This window comes from Citrus sinensis, chromosome 9, assembly GCF_022201045.2.
Source record: "Citrus sinensis cultivar Valencia sweet orange chromosome 9, DVS_A1.0, whole genome shotgun sequence".
Taxonomy (NCBI): domain Eukaryota; kingdom Viridiplantae; phylum Streptophyta; class Magnoliopsida; order Sapindales; family Rutaceae; genus Citrus; species Citrus sinensis.
The window spans coordinates 19,038,919-19,058,908 of record NC_068564.1 but is presented as its reverse complement, the minus strand read 5'-3'; the positions used below and the strand labels follow the sequence as shown (position 1 = coordinate 19,058,908).

At 35.7% G+C, this 19,990-nt stretch overlaps 1 non-coding gene across 1 annotated transcript; it reads right to left on the bottom strand.

Annotated features, from left to right (window-relative positions):
• Positions 1-12,798: 12,798 nt before the first annotated feature.
• Positions 12,799-12,902, bottom strand: LOC127900164 (small nucleolar RNA R71). Its single transcript, XR_008052181.1, has one exon. It is a non-coding gene; the product is annotated as a small nucleolar RNA R71 (small nucleolar RNA).
• Positions 12,903-19,990: the final 7,088 nt, after the last annotated feature.

Genomic DNA, 19,990 nt, shown 5'->3' with positions numbered 1-19,990 from the left:
AACAAGCAGATGAAGAAAAGAAGGAAGAAAAACGAAGAAACAAAAGAAGTATGGACCAGGGGAACTTTATAAAACAACACTCAAATAATAATAAGAGAAAGGAAGTCCCACAAAAACCAAAGTGCAATCAATACGGTAGAACTCACCTTGGACAATGTTGAGCACATACCAGAACATGTTTCAAATGTGGAAAGGAAGACACTTCATTGGGGACTGCTAGGAAAATGGTACGCAACAAGAAAAGACTAATGCTTGAGTATTCACACTCACCGAGACGGATGCATAAGGAAACCTCTCAGTAATATCAGGTGAACTATCTAACTCCAAAACTCATGCATATGTGCTAATAAACTCAGGAGCTACACATTCATTTGCCTCACCAGCATTCATTAAGAAAATAAAAAATGTCCCTGGCATAATAAATAGGCCTTTTAGTGTCATGGTATCATCTGGTGAAATATTGAATTCAGGACAATTAGTTAAGGCATGTGAGGTTCGTATTAGTGGTAATACACTATATGTTGACCTAATAATTATTAAGATGCATGACTATGACATAATTCTTGGCATGGATTGGCTATGGAAGCACTTTGCCAAGATATATTGTAAGAAAAAAAAGGTAACTTTTCGACCATCACAAAAGGAATCGTTTACATTTAAAGGAGAATGCAAAGAGAACAAAATGTCTATCATTTCTACATTAAAAGAAGCTAGACTATTAAATGGAGCATGTGACGGGTACTTGGCATGTGTGGTCATCGAAACATAGGGTGCGTTTGGGATTGAGGTTGGGCAACTGTAGCTTAAAAGCTACAGCACTAAAGTGTTTGGTAAACACTAGCTGTTGTAGCTTTTAAGCTATATTGTTATGATTTTTCACTTGTATAATATAAAATTTATTATGTCTTTAATAATTTTATCAAAATTATTATTTAAATTTTATATTTACTATATATTATTAACTTTTGTTTCATAATTACAGCTTTTTTTTCACAGCAACTGTAGCTTAAAAGGTACAGCACCTCAATCCCAAACGCACCCATAAGAGCAAAGACCAAATTTGAAAGATATTTCAATGGTGAACGAATTTCATGAGGTCTTTCCTGAAAAACTCACAAGATTGCCACCGAATCGAGAAATTGAATTCAAAATCGATTTGCTAACAAGAACTGCTCCAATTTCAAAGGCGCTTTATAAGATGTCCCCACCAGAACTAAAAGAGTTAAAGAGTCAATTGCAAGAATTACTAGACATGCAAATGTGAAGCACCAGTATTGTTCGTAAAAAAGAAGGATGGATCAATGCAAATGTGCATCGACTACTGAGAGTTGAATAAGGTGACTATCAAGAACAAATACCCGCTTCCACGCATTGATGACTTGTTTGATTAATTGCAAGGAGCAGCGGTATTTTTAAAGATTAATCTATGATCAGGATATCACCAGTTGAGAATCAGGGAAGAAGATATTCTTAAAACAGTATTCAGAAAACTTTATGGACACTATAAGTTTGTCGTAATGCCATTTGGTCTAACTAATGCCCCAACAGCCTACATGGACCTCATGAACATGGTATTTAAAGACTACCTAGACAAATTCATAGTGGTATTCATTAATGATATTTTGGTCTACTCACGATCAAAGGAAGAGCATGTTAAGCACTTAAGGATTTTTCTTCAGACCTTGAAAGAGAAGCAACTTTATGCAAAACTAAAAAAATATGAGTTTTAGCTTGAAAAAGTAACTTTCCTTAGACACATCGTGTCTAAGGATGGAATTTTAGTAGACCCCTTAAAGGTGGAAGATGTAAACCAATTGTTTAGATCGACTAATGCCAAAAAAGTCAAAAGCTTCTTGGGTTTGGCTGGATACTACCGAAGATTTGTGGAAGGTTTCTCGAAGATCGCAATGCCACTGACCCAGTTAACAAAGAAAAATACTAAGTTTCTATGGACTCTAGAATACTTGAAAAGTTTTAAAGAACTAAAAAGACGACAAATCACTACTCCAATCCTAGCCGTTCCTAGTAGCTCTGAGGAATTTGTCATCTATAGCGATGCCTCTAAAATGGCATAGGATGTGTCCTCATGCAAAATGGGAAAGTCATTTCATATGCTTCCAGACAATTGAAAGAATATGAGAAAAATTATCCAACGCATGATTTAGAGTTGGCAGTACTAAAAATATGGCATTACTATTTAATGAGGGCGCATTGTAAGATTTACACTGATCATAAGAACCTCAAATACTTCTTTACACAAATGGAGTTAAATATACGACAATTACGTTGGATAGAGCTTGCCAAGGATTACGATTGTGAAATAAACTATCATCCTAGAAAAGCAAACATGGTAGCAGATGCACTAAGTAGAAAGTCAAGCTTGTCAGCTTTAAGGATTCTACCTAAACCATTACAAGATGACATATGCAAGGCAGAAATCGAGCTAGTAGTAGGAAAATTAGCTAACATGACACTTCGTTCAACTTTATTAGAAAAGATTAAAGAGGGGCAGGAAAGCGATTCCAACTTGAAGAAGTTGAAGATAGAAGCCAACTCAAAGGAGATGTCATTTAAAAGTTAGAGAGGGGAATCATCTTTTGCAAGGACAGGATATGTGTGCCAGACAATAAAGATAAAAAAGAAAGAAATTCTATTTGAAGCTCACACAACTCCATGTTCACTTTACCTTGGTATAACAAAAATGTACAAAAACTTAAAGAAGAATTATTGGTGGCCTGGAATGAAGAAAGATATAGTGGAGTTCGTGAAAAAATGTCTCACTTGTCAATAAATCAAAGTGGAGCACGAGAGACTAGCAAGACTTTTGTAATCCAATCAAAGCCCTTAATGGAAATGGGAAGAAATCACGATGGACTTCATCATTATTCTTTCAAAAACTACCAAAATGCATGATGCCATTTGGGTGATCATTGATCGACTTACAAAGTCTACTCACTTCTTGCCTATTCGAATGACGTACACCATGGACCAACTTGCAGAAATATATGTAAAAGAGATAGAAAGACTACATGGTGTGCCCATTTTTATTATTTCTGATCAAGATGCAAGGTTTACTTTGACATTCTGGGAAACGTTATATAAGGCTATGGGGACAAGATCGAAGTTCAATATAACATTTCACCCTCAAACAGATGACTAATAAGAAAGAACGATTCAGGCGCTTGAAGATATGCTGTGAGGATGTGTTATTGACTTTCAAAGATCATGGAGCAAGTATTTACCATTGGTTAAATTCGCTTACAACAATAGTTACCAAGCAACAATTAACATGGCACCATACGAAGCTCTATATGGTAGAAAATGTAGATCGCCTATTCATTGGGATGAGATGGGCGAGTAAAGACATCTTGGACCTGAGTTAATTACTACCTCATCTGAAGCGATCAAGAAAATACGTCAAAGAATGCAGGCAGCTCAAAGTCGACAGAAAAGTTATGCAGATAAGAGGCAAAAGCCTTTGGAATATTGGTGACAAAGTATTTCTAAAGGTTTCCCAATAAAAGGATCAATGAGATTTAAGAAAAAAGGAAAATTAAGTTCGAGGTTTATTAGGCCATTTGAAATACTCGATCGTGTCGGGAATGCTTCCTATCGACTTGCCCTCATACCATCATTATCAAGAATGCATAATGTCTTTCATGTCTCCATGCTAAAGAAATACGTCCCCTATGTGCTAGATTATAAACCTTTTCAACTAGAAGGAGACCTAACCTATGAAGAACGTCTAATTCAAATTCTTGATAGAAAGATAAAAGATTTAAGGAATAAGAAGATCCCTTTAGTTAAAAAACTATGGTAAAATAACTCAGTAGAGGAGACAACATGGGAACGTGAGGAAGAGATGAAGAATAAGCATCCTAAGCTATTCAGTAAGTAAATTTCGAGGATGAAATTTTTAAAAAGGGGGAGGAAATTGTGAGGTACAAATTTCTCCCTTAAATATAATAGATTTTATTTTAATCTAACAAGCCCCTAAAATTTATAATATTTAATTTTAAGGAATGATGACATAAGTAATGATATAAGAAATGATGACATAAGTGATGACATAAGTGATGATGTAAGAAGAAGTATGTAGAGAAAGTTAAGACTTATTGAATTTAGTAAGTTATTTATGAAGATTAATCTCAACCATTGATCAAGAGTTGTGGTGGCAAAATCCTAACCATCCATTAACTTTAAGAAATTCTATAAATACCCCCCACCACTTCTCATTTTCAATGCAACCTAAAAATTTAATTCCGTTATATTCTAAGTCATAATAACAAGAGTAAATGAATCCTTAATTTAGAAAGATATAGAGAAGTCAAGATCAAGAGGTAAGTAACACTTCAACTACAATGTAAGGATAAAATTCTTTTCATACTTAAGTTCAGTTTTAACAATTCCTTTATATTATGATGGCTATTATAGTGTGATTAGTTATATCTTTATATGGTCGGCCATGCCGCCTAATATATGATGCTATGGTCGGCTCTGGCACATAATATGTGATGTTATGGTCGACTTTGCCGCCTAATATGTGATGTTATGGTCGGCTCTGCCGCCTAATATGTGATACTTATACTTAATTATGCTATGGTCGGGTATGCCGCCTATACTAAAGACTCTTGTTTTTAAATAATGTTGTGTGTTGATTTTGTTATGCATCGAGGAATTTCAAATGTTATAAGTTGCATTGGATGCATGCATATCATGGACTACATTATAAAGAAAATGTTTCAAAAAATGAATGTATGAAAAATAAGTAGTTGTACTACCAGGTGGCAAAATTCTAAGGAGGGGAAGCCCTCAAAGCTAAGTTAAAAGAAATATTTTGGGGATGGCGATATGTAACACCCAAAAGATCAACTAATGAGGCCCAAAGGCATATTGTTTAAAGAGTAAAAATGCCAACTTTGTAGTGCAATATACTTAGGGTGTAAATAAAGTAGTTTTGTATTTTCTAAGTTTATTTTAAGAGCTTAATATGGTAATCCATATGCATAATAATTTATACATGCATCAAAGTGTTATCTTACTTGACATTGGCTCCCTAAGTCCTTAGATTGTAGGTAACGATGAGTAGGGCAAGTGGGCGTCAAGTCCTAATCAAGACGAAGTGCATATGGGCATAATAGACCTTGGGATTTTATACTGGGCTCAGCTTTGTTTCAATAAAAATAAACATCTTAGTTTTGTGTAAAATAAAGTTTTTATACTAAGGAGTTTCTATATGACTCTTACTTTTTGTAAGAATGTTTGTTTGTTGTAAACTTTTAGAATTCGTATTTATATTAAAAGTAACTATATTTTTAAGTATTTTTAAGTAAATAATATAGTGGAGTGTTGCATTTTTGCCCCGCTCTACTCTGCTAGCTTACACAATACTTGTTTTCTATTTAATTAAAAATTAAAACAACAGATATCCTTAAAATATCTAGATCGTGAAAGATGGATTTCAAAAAAGCCGACCCCCCGCTCTTAAGAGATGATCGTTCAACCAAGAATGCCAGTTTTTTTTCAATTTAGGAGCTGACAGAGATAATCTGGTCACTCTCTCTTTCAGGGACAAACTGTTGGAGTCTCAAAGAACTGTTGCGGAGGATCTAATTACAGAAGATGATGTATTGGAGTTTGAGCCCGGAGAGATTATGGTTGAACATGGGATGACTATGCCATCTATTTCTTTCTCTCTGAGAATGCATGCATAATTGGTTAGGCCATTGCAGTATGCGGTGGTGGTTAAATTACTTGGGCGATCGATTCGCTATCGGGCCCTTTGTAATCGTTTGGGAGCGTTATAGAATTCAACTACAAGTTTTAACGTTATTGATTTGGAAAATAAGTATTTCTTAATCCGGTTTAAATCCAAAGAAGACATGGGTTTTATTTTAACACAAGGACCATGGACGATAATTGGGCATTATTTAATCGTCTAGCCGTGGTCGCCACAGTTTGATAGTTTGAAGAAGAAGTGTGATTCTATCATATTATGTATTAGGTTACTTGGGATGACACTTCACTACTATCATAAGCGCATCTTTAAGATGATTGGACATAAAATTGGCAATGTTGTTCGGATAGATTATAATACGGAGTTCGCGACAAGAGGCAAGTTTGTGAGAATTGCAGTTGAAGTCTCATTTTCAAATCCTCTGGTCTTACAATTGCTTTTGGATGGTAAGGTCCAGAAAGTCAAGTATGAGAATCTCCCAATTATTTGTTTTAGCTGTTGAAAATATGGTTACTATAATGAGGCCTACCTTGATAGAGTTACGAGAAATGAAACAATGAGAGAGAAGGGGCTCGGTGGTGAGAAAACCACTACCGAAGTTTTGTTAACATAAATATTTTTTTATTATTGATTTTAATGATAATAAACTTGATTAAGATTGATTAATCTTTTAAAAGCTCAAAATAGTTTTCATATACTTTTAAATCATCATTCTCACTTTATAAAGACTTTATATTCTATGAAAATATTTTTGGTTATTCTCATGTTAATGGTTTCAATTGAAAAAGCTTTGAGAATTTTGATAATAACAAGTATTGCTTCAAATCCTGTCAATGGACCTATTTGACAAGTCTTATAAAGTTTTAGGCCATAGTATAATTTTATAAAATTTTTAGGGCCAAGCTATAATTTTACAAAAATAGTTCATTGTAGCAATCACTGCTGAAAATGGTGATCCCACATCTTGATAACGGCTCACCGACATCGAACAGAATTGAAGATTAGTCTCTGGACAGTAACGGTAATCCGACATCTAGATAATGGCGATCCGACAATTTAAAAATTTAGTCCAACGGTCATATTGACTATTTAAAACGGTGATCCGATATCTAGTTAACGGCGATCCGACAATGTGCAGAAAGTCAATAACGGCTAGTTTTCAGCTCCAACTATAAATTAACTCAATCAAATTCAAACTTTAACGATTCTAACAATTATTATTGAGCAAGACCTTGAGAATACAACATTCATTAACCTTAAATTCTTGTATTCATCTCAGTTACTCATACTTTGAATCTTCATTTGTAATCAAACACATTGTGTGAGAGAGATTTATTTTGTAACATTCTTTAAAATCAAATTGAGTGATTGTAAGTGTTGAGATACACTTGGGTTAAGAGATTGGAGATAATCTCTTGTTGTAAAGGTTTATTGACACCTTAAAAGTCAAGTGTAAGCATTTGAAGCCTTGGAGGCTTGCTTAGTAGAATCCTTAAGCCCGGAAAGCTTGAAGGCATGGACGTAGGTGAGGTTGGCCGAGCCACATAAAAATCCTTGTGTTTGAATCTCTCTTCCCTTATCTTTTTATATTGTAATAAATTTATTTGTTATTGCTTTAAATTTGTTTTAGATTTGCATTCAGCTTTGCTTTAAAAATTAATAATTTTTAGAATCCCCATTCACCCCCTCTTGGGTTGAAGAGCTGGCCATGCTAGCAAGGAAGTTCAGAAAATTTTTCAAGAAAACCAATGAATGAAGAAAATTCAAAAACTTCAAGAACCAAAGGGAGAAGAAAGAGGTAATCACATGCTATGAATGTAAAAAACCCGGCCATATAAGATCAGAGTGCCCACTTATCAACAAACTCAAGAAGAAATCCATGGTTGCAACTTGGGATGATAGCAATGAAGATTCAAGTGATGAAGAAGAGTCGCAAGAAGTATCAAACCTAGCACTCATGGCAATAGGAGATGATGATAATCTCAATGAGGTAAGTAATCCTACTTATGATGAATTGTGTGATGCTTTTAAAGAATTGCATAATGAGTTGATGAAGATTGATAAAAAGAATGTATGTCTTAAAAAGGAAATTGTAGAGCTCAAAAATGAAAATGAATCTCTAAACGCAAAAATTACATGCTTAGAAGTAGAGAACAAAACATTGCATGATAGAATTGCATTATCAAATAAGAAAGCTAGCACCTCACATGAGTATTTAGAATCACACATAGATGATTTGAAAAATGAAAATGAAACACTTAAGAAAAAAGGAAATTAGTTAAATGAGATTGTTTTAAAATTTACAAATGGGCAAAAGATGTTGGATAACATGCTCAATTCACAAAAAAGTGTGTTTGACAAAGGGGGTATTGGGTATAAGCCAAACTTGAAACAAAATATTATAAGAACTACTTTGTGAAGAGTACATCTAGTAGCAATCAAGTTGTATGTCATTTCTATAATCAAGATGGTCATATGAAAAATAGGTGTTCAGTAAAAAGAAATACATATTATGGTATGAAATGCATTTGGGTTCCAAAAGGAACCATTGCTAACTCTCAAGGACCCAAAAAGCTTTGAGTACCTAAAACTTGAAATTTTCTCTACAGGGCATGAAGAAGAAGAAAAATAAATGGTACTTGGACAATGGTTGTTCAAGGCACATGATCGGAAACTATACATGGTTCTCAAGCTTCACCAAAATTGAAAATAGTGGAGACGTATCTTTTGGAGACAACTCAAAAGGCAAAATTCTCAGAATTGGAAATGTTGGTAAAGTTTCATCAACTCTAATTGAGAATGTATGTTTGGTTGAGAACTTAAAACACAACTTGATTAGTATTAGTCAATTATGTAACAAAGGTTATAAAATTATTTTTGATAAATTTAGTTGTGTCATTCAGAATTCATGTGATGGCAAGATCTTATTTGTTGGAAATAGATGTGGTAATGTTTATATAATTGACATAGAATGTGCATCTACTCTTGATAAATGTTTTTCGGCATTGCATGATGATAGTTGGTTATGACATAGAAAACTAGGACATGCAAGTATGGATTTGATTTCAAAAATTTTGAAAAATGATTTAGTCAAAGGTCTTCTAAAAATCGGTTTTCAAAAGGATAGAATTTATGAAGCTTGTCAATTTGGAAAAAAAAAATCAAAACATCTTTTAAAAACAAAAATCATATTTTCACTTAAAAACAACTTCAACTTCTTCACGTATATTTGTTTGGACCTTCAAGGTATGCTAGCTTGAATGGAAAATATTACACTTTTGCAATTGTTGGTGATTTTTCAAGATACACATGGGTATTATTCTTAACTAATAATGATGATGCTCTTGATGATTTTAAAGTACTTTGTAAGAAAATTCAAAATGAAAAAGGGTATGGTATTGTATGCACTAGAAGTGATCGTGAAGGCAAGTTTGAAAACTATGCATTTGAAACCTTTTGCAATAATCTTGGCATTGTGCACAATTTTCATCACCTAGAACTCCACAACAAAATGGAGTTGTTGAGAGAAAGAATAGATCAATTCAAGAAATGGCTATGACTATATTGAATGAAAATTCTTTGCCTAAGTATTTTTGGGCCGAGGCCGTCAACACCGCTTGTTATGTTTTAAATCGTGTGTTGATTAGATCTAATCTTAATAAAACTCCATATGAGCTTTGGAAAGATAGAAAACCTAATATTGGTTATTTCAAAGTTTTTGGATGGAAATGTTTTATTTTGAACACAAAAGATAATCTTGGCAAATTTGATCCAAAATCCAATGTTGGTATTTTTCTTGGATATTCAAATTCAAGTAAAGCTTATAGAGTTTATAACAAAAGAACTCTAGTTGTAGAAGAATCTATGCATGTTACATTTGATGAGTCTAACCCCTCCTCTGCGGAGAAAGGAATTACTTATGATGATGCAGATGGAGAGTTACAAGAAGAATCATCAAAGGATAAACAAGAGAATGCACCACAAAGAAATCAAGAGAACGGACAAGACGAGCAAACAAATATGGAACAACATGAAGGTACTTCTCAAGCACTCCCCAAAGAGTGGAGGTATATTTCTTCACATCCTAAGGATGTAATTTTAGGAGATCCCTCACGAGGTGTTACAACTAGATCATCACCTAGGAATGCTTGTGAGCATAATGCATTTATTTCTCGAATTGAACCCAAATTCTTTGCGGATGCAGAAAATGATGAATCTTAGATTATGACAATGCAAGAGGAGTTAAATCAATTTGAGAGAAACAATATGTGGGAATTAGTTCCTAAACCGAAACATCAATCTATCATAGCTACTAAATAGGTTTTTAGGAATAAGATGGATGAATCCGGTGTGGTTATAAGGAATAAAGCTAGATTAGTTGCTCAAGGTTACAACAAAGAAGAAGGAATTGATTTTGATGAAACATTTGCACCCGTAGCTAGATCAGAATCAATTAGAAAAAAGAGAGCCTATGGCTGACTATTCAATTTTTGAGTAAGGGTTTCAATATTTGATTGGACAATCAGAAGGAGAATTAACTCTGTTTTCTCATGAATTTGGAATGTAAGTTCTTAGCATAGTCCTCTACATTCTTACTAGTCTTGATTTTTATTTTATCCTTTCGGTGGCTGTTATTTAAAATACTCATTTGTTAGAGAGATAGATATTAGAGTGTTATTGTGAGCCAAAATTGTTGAGATTGCTGATGTTGTTAATATCTAATGTTATCTAAAGAAGAATTTGTGTTTTAATCCCATTATTTATTTAGTTGAACATTATATTGGACTATAATCTCATAGTTTTTTTTCCAATTTGGGTTTTCTATGTAACAATTTGTGTCTCTTCTAGTTGATTTATTACTTTGGATTGTATTGGTTTATTTTCTGTGTATTAATTTGTGATGCATATTGTTGAGTGTTAGAAAATGTATATTTATAAAGGAGAAAACCGTCATTTTACATTTCAAGTCTTACTAACACCTTTACTTTCATGAATTTAACATTCTTTTGATTTAATTCCGTTTGTTTTATTTTAATTAAGTATTTTAGGGGCATTATAGTCATTTCACAATAAATGAGAGATCAGACGGCAAAACGGATATCACTTTTGAACTCAGGACGGTCGAAAACCTTAGGAGGAGTATAAAAGGAAAAATGACATTATTCACATGTACGGTACTATTCACGGATACGGTACTGTCTACGTTACTGTTCATGACACTGTTCACATAGACGGATCGATGACGTGGCATTGACTGATGAGGTGTCACGATCCTGTTGGACTAAAATTCTTATATACTGTTGATGGTGACGTGGCAGCATATTAGTGGACGAAAAATCTCGCGTACGGTGCATGCATCACACAGGATTATTTTCAACCAAACCGCGTTACTGTTCATCCGGGTCAAACCGTGTTACTGTTCATCCGCGTGGTCAAACCGTGGACTGTTGACTGATGACGTGGCGCAATCCTGAGCGTCCAAACTGTTTTTAATCCGATGGCCATGATTTACTCCATGTATCTATAAAAAGGGGGTCTCTCCCCCCTAATTTGATATCTCTGAATCCATTTTTGGGATCTATTTTCTGTAATTCCTTCTCCATCTTGTATTTTCTTCGTATTTTAATAAATTCCCATTTTGCCCCTAGTTCAATTATGAGTGGCTAGTTTTCTTTCAAGCTTGGGTTGAAGGTGAAGTCTCAACATGTGTCATGGGCTTAATTTGGTAAATTTATTTTCTCTTCCCCTCTAGTTTTTGTGGATGTTTTGACTTCTCGTCGACAAATAATACTAATCTTGTCTAGTACCGCCTTGGTTTCACCGGCCCTCTAGTACAAGGTTATTATTATTTGGCACGATAAGCCCTTAGCACCATATTGATTAGAGCGTGGTTCATGAGGTGTGGATTCCCCCCTTATGATTTAATTGGCATTAATACGGATTATTTAGCCCATGATGCATGTTGATACGGATCCAGATACCCAAGTACGACATTTCAATAGAATTCTCTTCAATTTATTCTCGCCATTTCAATTCTAATTTTAGAATTTATTCTCGCCATTTTAATTTAAATTTTAGCATATTCCAAATCTTTTCCACCACAAATCCAATCACCCATTTACAAAATTAATTCTACACAATTAAAATCTACCTCCTCGTGGGATCGACACTCGTCACCATTGATCTATACTACAATAGATTCGTGCGCTTGCGAGTATATTAAAATTTGCACAACAAGTTTTTGGCGCCGTTGCCGGGGAGGTAAGTAATTTTAATTCGTAAAATTAATTTTTGTGAATAATTCCATTTAAATTGTTTCTTGTATTTTTTTCTAAAAAAAAAAAAGTGAATCTACATTTAAAGGTTAGTATTTTTTTTCTTTTTCTCTTCTTTAAAATTCTGTAATTTAATTTTCAATTTATTTTTCTTTGTAATTTTTTTATTTTATTTTAATTAATTTAATTTTTAGTTAATTTCTTTCACGTATTTATTTTTGTGTATTTTTATAGAAAGGTTTTAATAGCGCAATAAGGTTAGTATCGTAATTTCTCCATCTTATTTATTTTTATTTGTTTTGCATGCATGGTCGTAGGTCATTATTACCTAATCTTGAACCTATAGACCTTGAATTAGAAAAAACACTTTGCACACAAAAGCACATTAAAAATAAATTTGAAACGGATTTACAAGCACCACAGGAGAGGCCATTTAAAGACTATTTTAGTCCCTTAGCTAATTTGAGCACATCATGCATAAGATACCCAAATGTAGCTGCTAGGAGTTTTGAATTAAAACCCAGTGTGCTAAATTGTCTCCCAACATTTTATGGCCTAGAAAATGAGGATCCATATAATCATCTGAATGATTTTCATGCCATTTGTCAAACTTTTAAATATGAAAATTTTTCAGACGATGATGTTAAACTTAGACTATTCCCATTTTCTCGAAAAGATAGAGCTCGTTCATGGTTAAATACTTTACCTGCTACTAGCATTTCATCATGGGAACAAATGGTAACTAAATTTTTGAATAAATATTTCCCAGTGCATAAAACCAATGCTATTCGCAGGGAAATCTCGGAGTTTATCCAGAGAGAGGACGAGCAATTTTTCGAAACATGGGAGCGATTCAATGGGCTACTCTTGAAGTGTCCACATCATGGGTACGAGAAATGGCACCAATATCAATACTTTTTGGAGGGATTACTACCGAATGTGCAAGAATGGCTAATGGCAACAAGTGGAGGAGAGCTAATGTCAAAAAGTGCATCAGAAATTTGGGAATTCTTCCAGCGACAAGCAGATAATTCCCAACAACGGAGTCGATCACTCAGGACTACTAGAAGAATTAAAGGAGTGAATGAGGTTCAAATTGGCGAATCAACTTCAGGAATCAAAGAAGTCAAGGAGATGGTTGAAGGTCTTGCTCGACAAATAGCATCGTTATCGACTGCTAAATCAACTGAACCACATGACCTTGACTCATACTCAGATCAAGCCAATGCCATAGGTATAATGAGAAAACCATCAAATTACAACCCATACTCCAACACATATAATCCTGGATGGAGAGACCACCCCAATTTTTGATGGTCTCAAGGATTCCAACAGAATGGACCAGCAGCTCCAGCTCCACCAATGCAACAAATTCCTCAAGTTCCTCAAGCCTCTCAGCCACCATTTAGACCATACAATCAGAACCAGAACCACTCTCAACTTAGACCATGGGAGGATGCATTCCAGAATTTCAGGAATGTTACTCACTCCACGATTGAGCAACAGAACCGCACCATTGATGGACTACGAAATGAGTTAAGAGCAGGCTTCAACTCACAAGCTCAATCAGTTTCAAGCCTCGAGAAGATGGTGGGACAACTTGCTTCTTCAGTTCAGACCTTGGCAATGACTGTTGAGAAAGGCAAATTTCCAAGTCAACCAGTGCCTAATCCTAAAGGAGTACATGAAGCAAGTACCAGTTCACCACAACAGCATGGAAAGGTCAAAGCAGTCATGACCTTACGAAAAGGAAAAGAAGTCGACAACAAAGTGGAGATGCCGGTGACAAAAGAAAATTCCTGTGAATGTTGAAGACTCATCACCAGAGGAGAAAGAAGAAACCAACCCACGGGAATATGTTCCCAAAGCTTCATTTCCTCAGAGGTTAGCTAAAGGAAAAAAGGGAAAATCCACAAGTGAGATTCTTGAAATCTTCAAACAGGTAAGTGTTAACATCCCTTTGCTTGATGCTATTAAGCAAGTTCCATCTTATGCCAAGTTTCTTAAAGACCTTTGTACTAAAAAGAGAAATATGCATGTTCAAAAGAAGGCATTTTTAACAGAAAACGTTAGTTCTATACTCCAACATAAAATTCCTTTAAAATGCAAAGACCCAGGCTCCCCCACTATCTCATGTAGTATAGGGAACCACACAATTGAGAATACTTTGTTGGATTTAAGAGCTAGTGTAAATATTTTGCCTTACTCTGTATTCGTGAAACTTGGACTGGGAGAATTACACCCAACTCCAGTGGTGTTACAGCTTGCAGATCGGTCCACGAAAATACCTCGTGGTATTGTGGAGGACGTGCTTATCCAGGTAGACAAGTTTTATTTTCCTGTTGATTTCATTGTAATTGACACTCAACCAATACAGGATTCGAGGAAGCACATCCCCATTATTCTAGGCCGACCTTTCTTGGCAACTGCGGATGCTCACATTCAATGCAGGACTGGAAATATGCAGTTGTCCTTCGGCAACATGACTATGGAGCTGAACATCTTCAACATTGCCAAACAACCTCACAGTGCAGATGATGGAATTGTTGATGTGGATTTAATTGAAACAATAGTTGATAACACTTTTCTTTCAAACCTTAGTGATGATCCTTTACAAACATGTTTAACTCACTTTGGTTTGGATTTTGATATTGACAGATCGGTCGATGAGGTCAACGCCCTACTTGACTCAGCACCATCCATAGACACTAATAAATGGAAGTCAAGAGTTGAACAACTAGCACCATCAGAGAAGAAACTCATCTCATCATCAGAATCACCACCGAAACTCGAGCTCAAACCATTGCCCAACACATTGGAATATGCATTTTTGGAAGAAGAAAGCACTCTGCCAGTAATCATCTCATCATCCCTCAATGACGAACAAAAAGGTAAGTTGTTGGATGTTTTGAAAGAGCACAAAGGAGCATTAGGATGGACCATAGCAGACATAAAAGGTATAAATCCAGTAGACTGCATGCATTACATTCACCTTGATGAAAATGCTAAATCTACTAGGGAAATGCAACGTCGGTTAAATCCTAATATGAAAGAAGTTGTTAGAACTGAAGTCCTTAAGCTATTAGACGCAGGTATCATTTACCCAATTTCTGATAGTTCATGGGTCAGTCCTGTGCAAGTTGTCTCCAAAAAGTCAGGAGTCACAGTAGTTACGAATGCTGATAATGAATTGATACCCACTAGAGTGACTACAGGATGGCGTGTATGCATTGATTATAGAAAGTTGAATTCTGTCACACGTAAAGACCATTTTCCTTTACCATTTATTGATCAAATGCTTGATAGATTAGCAGGACATGAATTTTATTGCTTTCTAGATGGCTACTCAGGATATAATCAGATTCCCATAGCACCAAAAGATCAAGAGAAAACTACTTTCACTTGCCCTTTTGGCACATTTGCATATAGGAGAATGCCATTTGGATTATGTAATGCACCTGCTACATTTCAACGATGCATGTTGAACATTTTTTCTGATATGGTTGAACGATTCCTTGAAGTCTTTATGGAGGATTTTTCTGTCTTTGGTGACTCATTTGATCAATGTTTACATCATCTAACACTAGTTCTGCAGAGATGTATCGAGAAGAATTTGGTATTAAATTGGGAGAAATGTCATTTTATGGTAAAACAAGGTATTGTTCTCGGTCACATCATTTCGAGCAAAGGTATTGAGGTTGACAAAGCCAAGGTGGATCTCATTTCTAATCTTCCTTCACCCAAATCAGTCAGAGAATTAAGATCTTTCCTTGGGCATGCTGGTTTTTATAGACGTTTCATTAAAGATTTTAGCAAAGTTTCTAGACCCTTATGCAATCTACTTGCTAAGGATGTAGCTTTTGTCTTTGATGATTCATGTCTTGTTGCGTTTGAAAAATTAAAGCATTTGTTGACATCATCACCCATCATTCAGCCCCCGAACTGGAACTTACCATTTGAGCTCATGTGTGATGCATCTGATTATGCAGTAGGAGCAGTATTAGGACAAAAAGTTGATCGAATTCCCCACGTTATTTACTATGCTAGTATGACATTGAATGATGCACAGTTGAACTATTCAACTACTGAAAAAGAAATGCTAGCAGTAGTATTTGCATTAGAGAAATTTCGATCTTATTTCATTGGTTGTAAAATAATCGTGTTCACAGATCATGCTGCTCTTAAATATCTTCTCACAAAGAAAGATGCAAAAGCTAGACTAATTCGTTGGGTGTTACTTTTGCAGGAATTTGACTTGGAATTCAAAGATAAGAAAGGGACAGAAAATGTTGTGGCGGACCACCTCTCTCGTCTCCATTTTGACACAACTACAGAGCCATTACCATTAAATGAGTCATTCCCTGATGAACAATTGATGAATGTGGAAGTATTACCGTGGTATGCTGACATCGTGAATTATCTTGTTACAGGTCAATTTCCAGAGCATTGGACCAAGCAAGATAAGGCTAAATTCTTTGCAGAAATAAAGAATTTCTTTTGGGATGACCCGTGTTTGTTCAAGTATTGTGCAGATCAAATTGTTAGACAATGTGTCCCAGAAAATGAAATTCAGAATATTCTTTCATTCTGCCATGAACAAGCTTGTGGAGGCCATTTCAGTGCTAAGAAAACAGCGACTAAAGTTTTACAATGTGGTTTCTATTGGCCAACTATATTTCGAGATGCTTACACTTTCTGTTCTTCATGTGATAGGTGTCAACGAATGGGGAGCATTACACGAAGGAACATGATGCCATTAAATCCAATTTTAGTGGTTGAGATTTTTGACGTATGGGGTATCGACTTCATGGGACCCTTTCCCCCGTCTTTTGGTCATCAATACATATTGGTTGCTGTTGACTATGTATCAAAATGGGTAGAAACAATTCCATGTAGGACCAATGATCACAAGGTGGTGATAGCATTTTTGAAAAGCAACATTATTTCACGCTTTGGATTCCCTCGAGCAATAATCAGTGATGGTGGTGCCCACTTTTGTAACAAAGCATTTAAAGCACTTTTGACAAAGTATTCAATCACACACAAAGTGGCGACCCCGTATCATCTGCAAACCAGTGGCCAAGTTGAGATATCCAATCGAGAAATAAAGCACATATTAGAAAAGACGGTGAGGTCGGACAGAAAAGATTGGTCATTAAGACTTGATGATGCATTATGGGTATATAGAACGGCTTTCAAGACCCCGATTGGGATGTCACCCTACAAGCTAGTGTATGGAAAAGCTTGCCACCTACCTGTGGAACTCGAGCATCGTGCATATTGGGCCATCAAGAAATTCAATTTTGACATGCAGCAAGCCAGCTCAGAAAGAAGATTACAGCTGGCAGAACTTGAAGAAATTCGCAATGACGCGTACGAAAATGCCAAGATTTACAAGCAACGAATGAAAGTCTTCCATGACAAGCAAATTATGAGAAAATCTTTCACTCCAGGTCAGAAAGTGCTTTTATTCAATTCTCGCTTGCACCTATTCCCAGGTAAGTTACGCTCTCGTTGGTCTGGCCCATTTATTGTTCATACTGTTTTTCCACATGGGGCAATTGAAATTAAAGACCCAAAGAACGGTGTCACGTTTAAAGTTAATGGTCAAAGATTAAAGCCATATCTAGAATACCAACCACATGGAGAAGACACCGAAATAAATTTGAGTGGCCCACCAGATTTGAATTGATTTTTCTTTTCGTTAATTTGATTTTTCTTTCTTTCTTTATATTATTTTTTTGCTAATTGAAATTATTTTTGCATAAGTGTGTTTGTTTAACTAGTAAGTTTTCTCTTATCATTGTTAATCATGAGTCTCATACTTAGACCGTTCCTTCTGAACATTCTTAAACCACTTCAACGTGTCAAAACTCATCTCAAAAGGCATATTCAATTTTGTAAAACACATCGCATTTGGGCTCTACAGCCACCAGAGTTAGTAGCCTATGTTGAGGGTTTAGAAAGCCAACTCAGAGACATTGAGAGAAGTGTTTACGACATCCAGTTGGAGCTTGAGGTAAATTCAATAAGAGGACGATTTTAATTTTCTTTGTGTGTTTTAATTTGTTTTTCTATTTGTGTGCTTTAGTTTGTTACCCCAGTGAAGTGGCGGATAACGGTACTCCGTGACAATCAAGTCGGTTACTTCAGTTTCCCATAATAACTGATATTCTGAGGTGAAAGTATGGACAGAAACGAGATTCTAGCGAAGCTTCACAAGCGATTCCCTTCACTTCCTCAGAATGCCCTCCTTACGATATATAAAGCTCGGTCCGAACGCATGCGATTACTCATGAGGAATAACATACCTGCTGACATCCGTTGGTTAATCGAGGCTAAAGTACGATCGGCAGGTGAGTTACCTCCAAAATTTATTGCATATATGCCTGGTTGTGGTAAAGGAAATTATGCAAGAAAACGACGAGCTCGAAGAATTTCTGTTGCTTGTCATAAGTGTGCCAGAATGAGTTGCAATAAAAACCCATGTTCTTTAGGAATGATGTCTGATAACAGGGAAGATAAGATTCAATTCATTAGGGATGGCTTGAATAAGGAGTCATTGGATGATATCCTTTTGTCTCTTGAAACGCATCCCAGTGGATATGTGCAAGGAGCGATTCTCCAATTATGGCCATTATTCCAGAAAGAGCATGCACGATATAGTCTCGGGAATCTGACTATAAACGACCATGTTTGCCAGTTTATAAGAAAACTGGATAGGAAGCCTATTCTCGATCCATAAAGGGCGTTCAAGCCGTTTCTGAACGTAAAACCAGAGGAAGATGTGAGCCACAGTCGCAACTACTTGTAAATATCCTTTCACTTTACTGTTATTTTATTTCACTATTGTTTTATTGTGTGTATTATTGTCCTTAATAATTTTATTACTGTTTGCTTTTTCCTTTTTACTGTTTCCTTTTTGACTCGCGAGCCACGTGCTTTACGCGTTATTTGACACTGACATGTTACCTCATACACAACTGTGACCCACTATCACCAAGACTCTTAAATGTGATTTTCTTTGTCAAGCACTCACAAATTGTTTTTGCGAAGTATCACAATGGCAGCTACTCCCAATAGACAATTCAAGAACATTTGTGTGCTTTCTGGATTTACCTATGGCAAACATAAATAGTTCGTTGAGGCAGCCATCGATCTTGGTCGCAGCATAGCAGCGAGAAAATTACACTTGGTGTATGGAGGAGGTAACCGAGGGTTATCAAAAATGGTCTCAGAAGCAGCTTTTATCAGAGGCAGCCAAGTGTTAGGCATCATCCCAAGAGTTCTAAAACCATTGGGCGGTTCGTCTGACTCATCAACTGGAGAAGAGTTAGTCGTCTCAGGTATGCAAGAAAGAATAACTGAAATGCTTAATCATGCTGATGCTTTTATTTTCCTTCCAGGAGATCTTGCAACACTAGAGGCACTTATCACACTAGCATCTTGGGCCCATCTGCACATCCACCAGAAACCCATCGGTTTGTTAAATGTCAATAACTTTTATGATGGCTTTATCGCATTTCTTAACCATGCAATAAAAAACTATTTCATTCCTTCTAATGTGAAAAAACTTTTTATTTGTGCTCACACTGCTAATGAGCTACTTAATCTATTACAAGCTTATAAACCGGAGCCAGACCCCTGGACCTTTGTATTGGAGCGTCCAAATAATGATGGTAACAGTAGCAGCAATAAGAAATACAAATTAGATTTAACTCTCCGCCTGTAAATATTTTCTTCTGTGTTGCACCACCCAGGTGATGTCTTCTGAACTCTACTTCTTTCCTTTAACACATTGAGGACAATGTTTCGTTCTGGTTGGGGGGAGGGAATAGTCGACAATTGTGGAATCTTGGTTAAGTTTTTACTAATTTTTTGTTGTAGAAACTAACTGTTGCTAACGTTTTGTGTTGAAGATGGCTGAATATGGAGTGTAGTGACTCTAGAAACGCATCTTCATTGTTTAAAAAAAAAT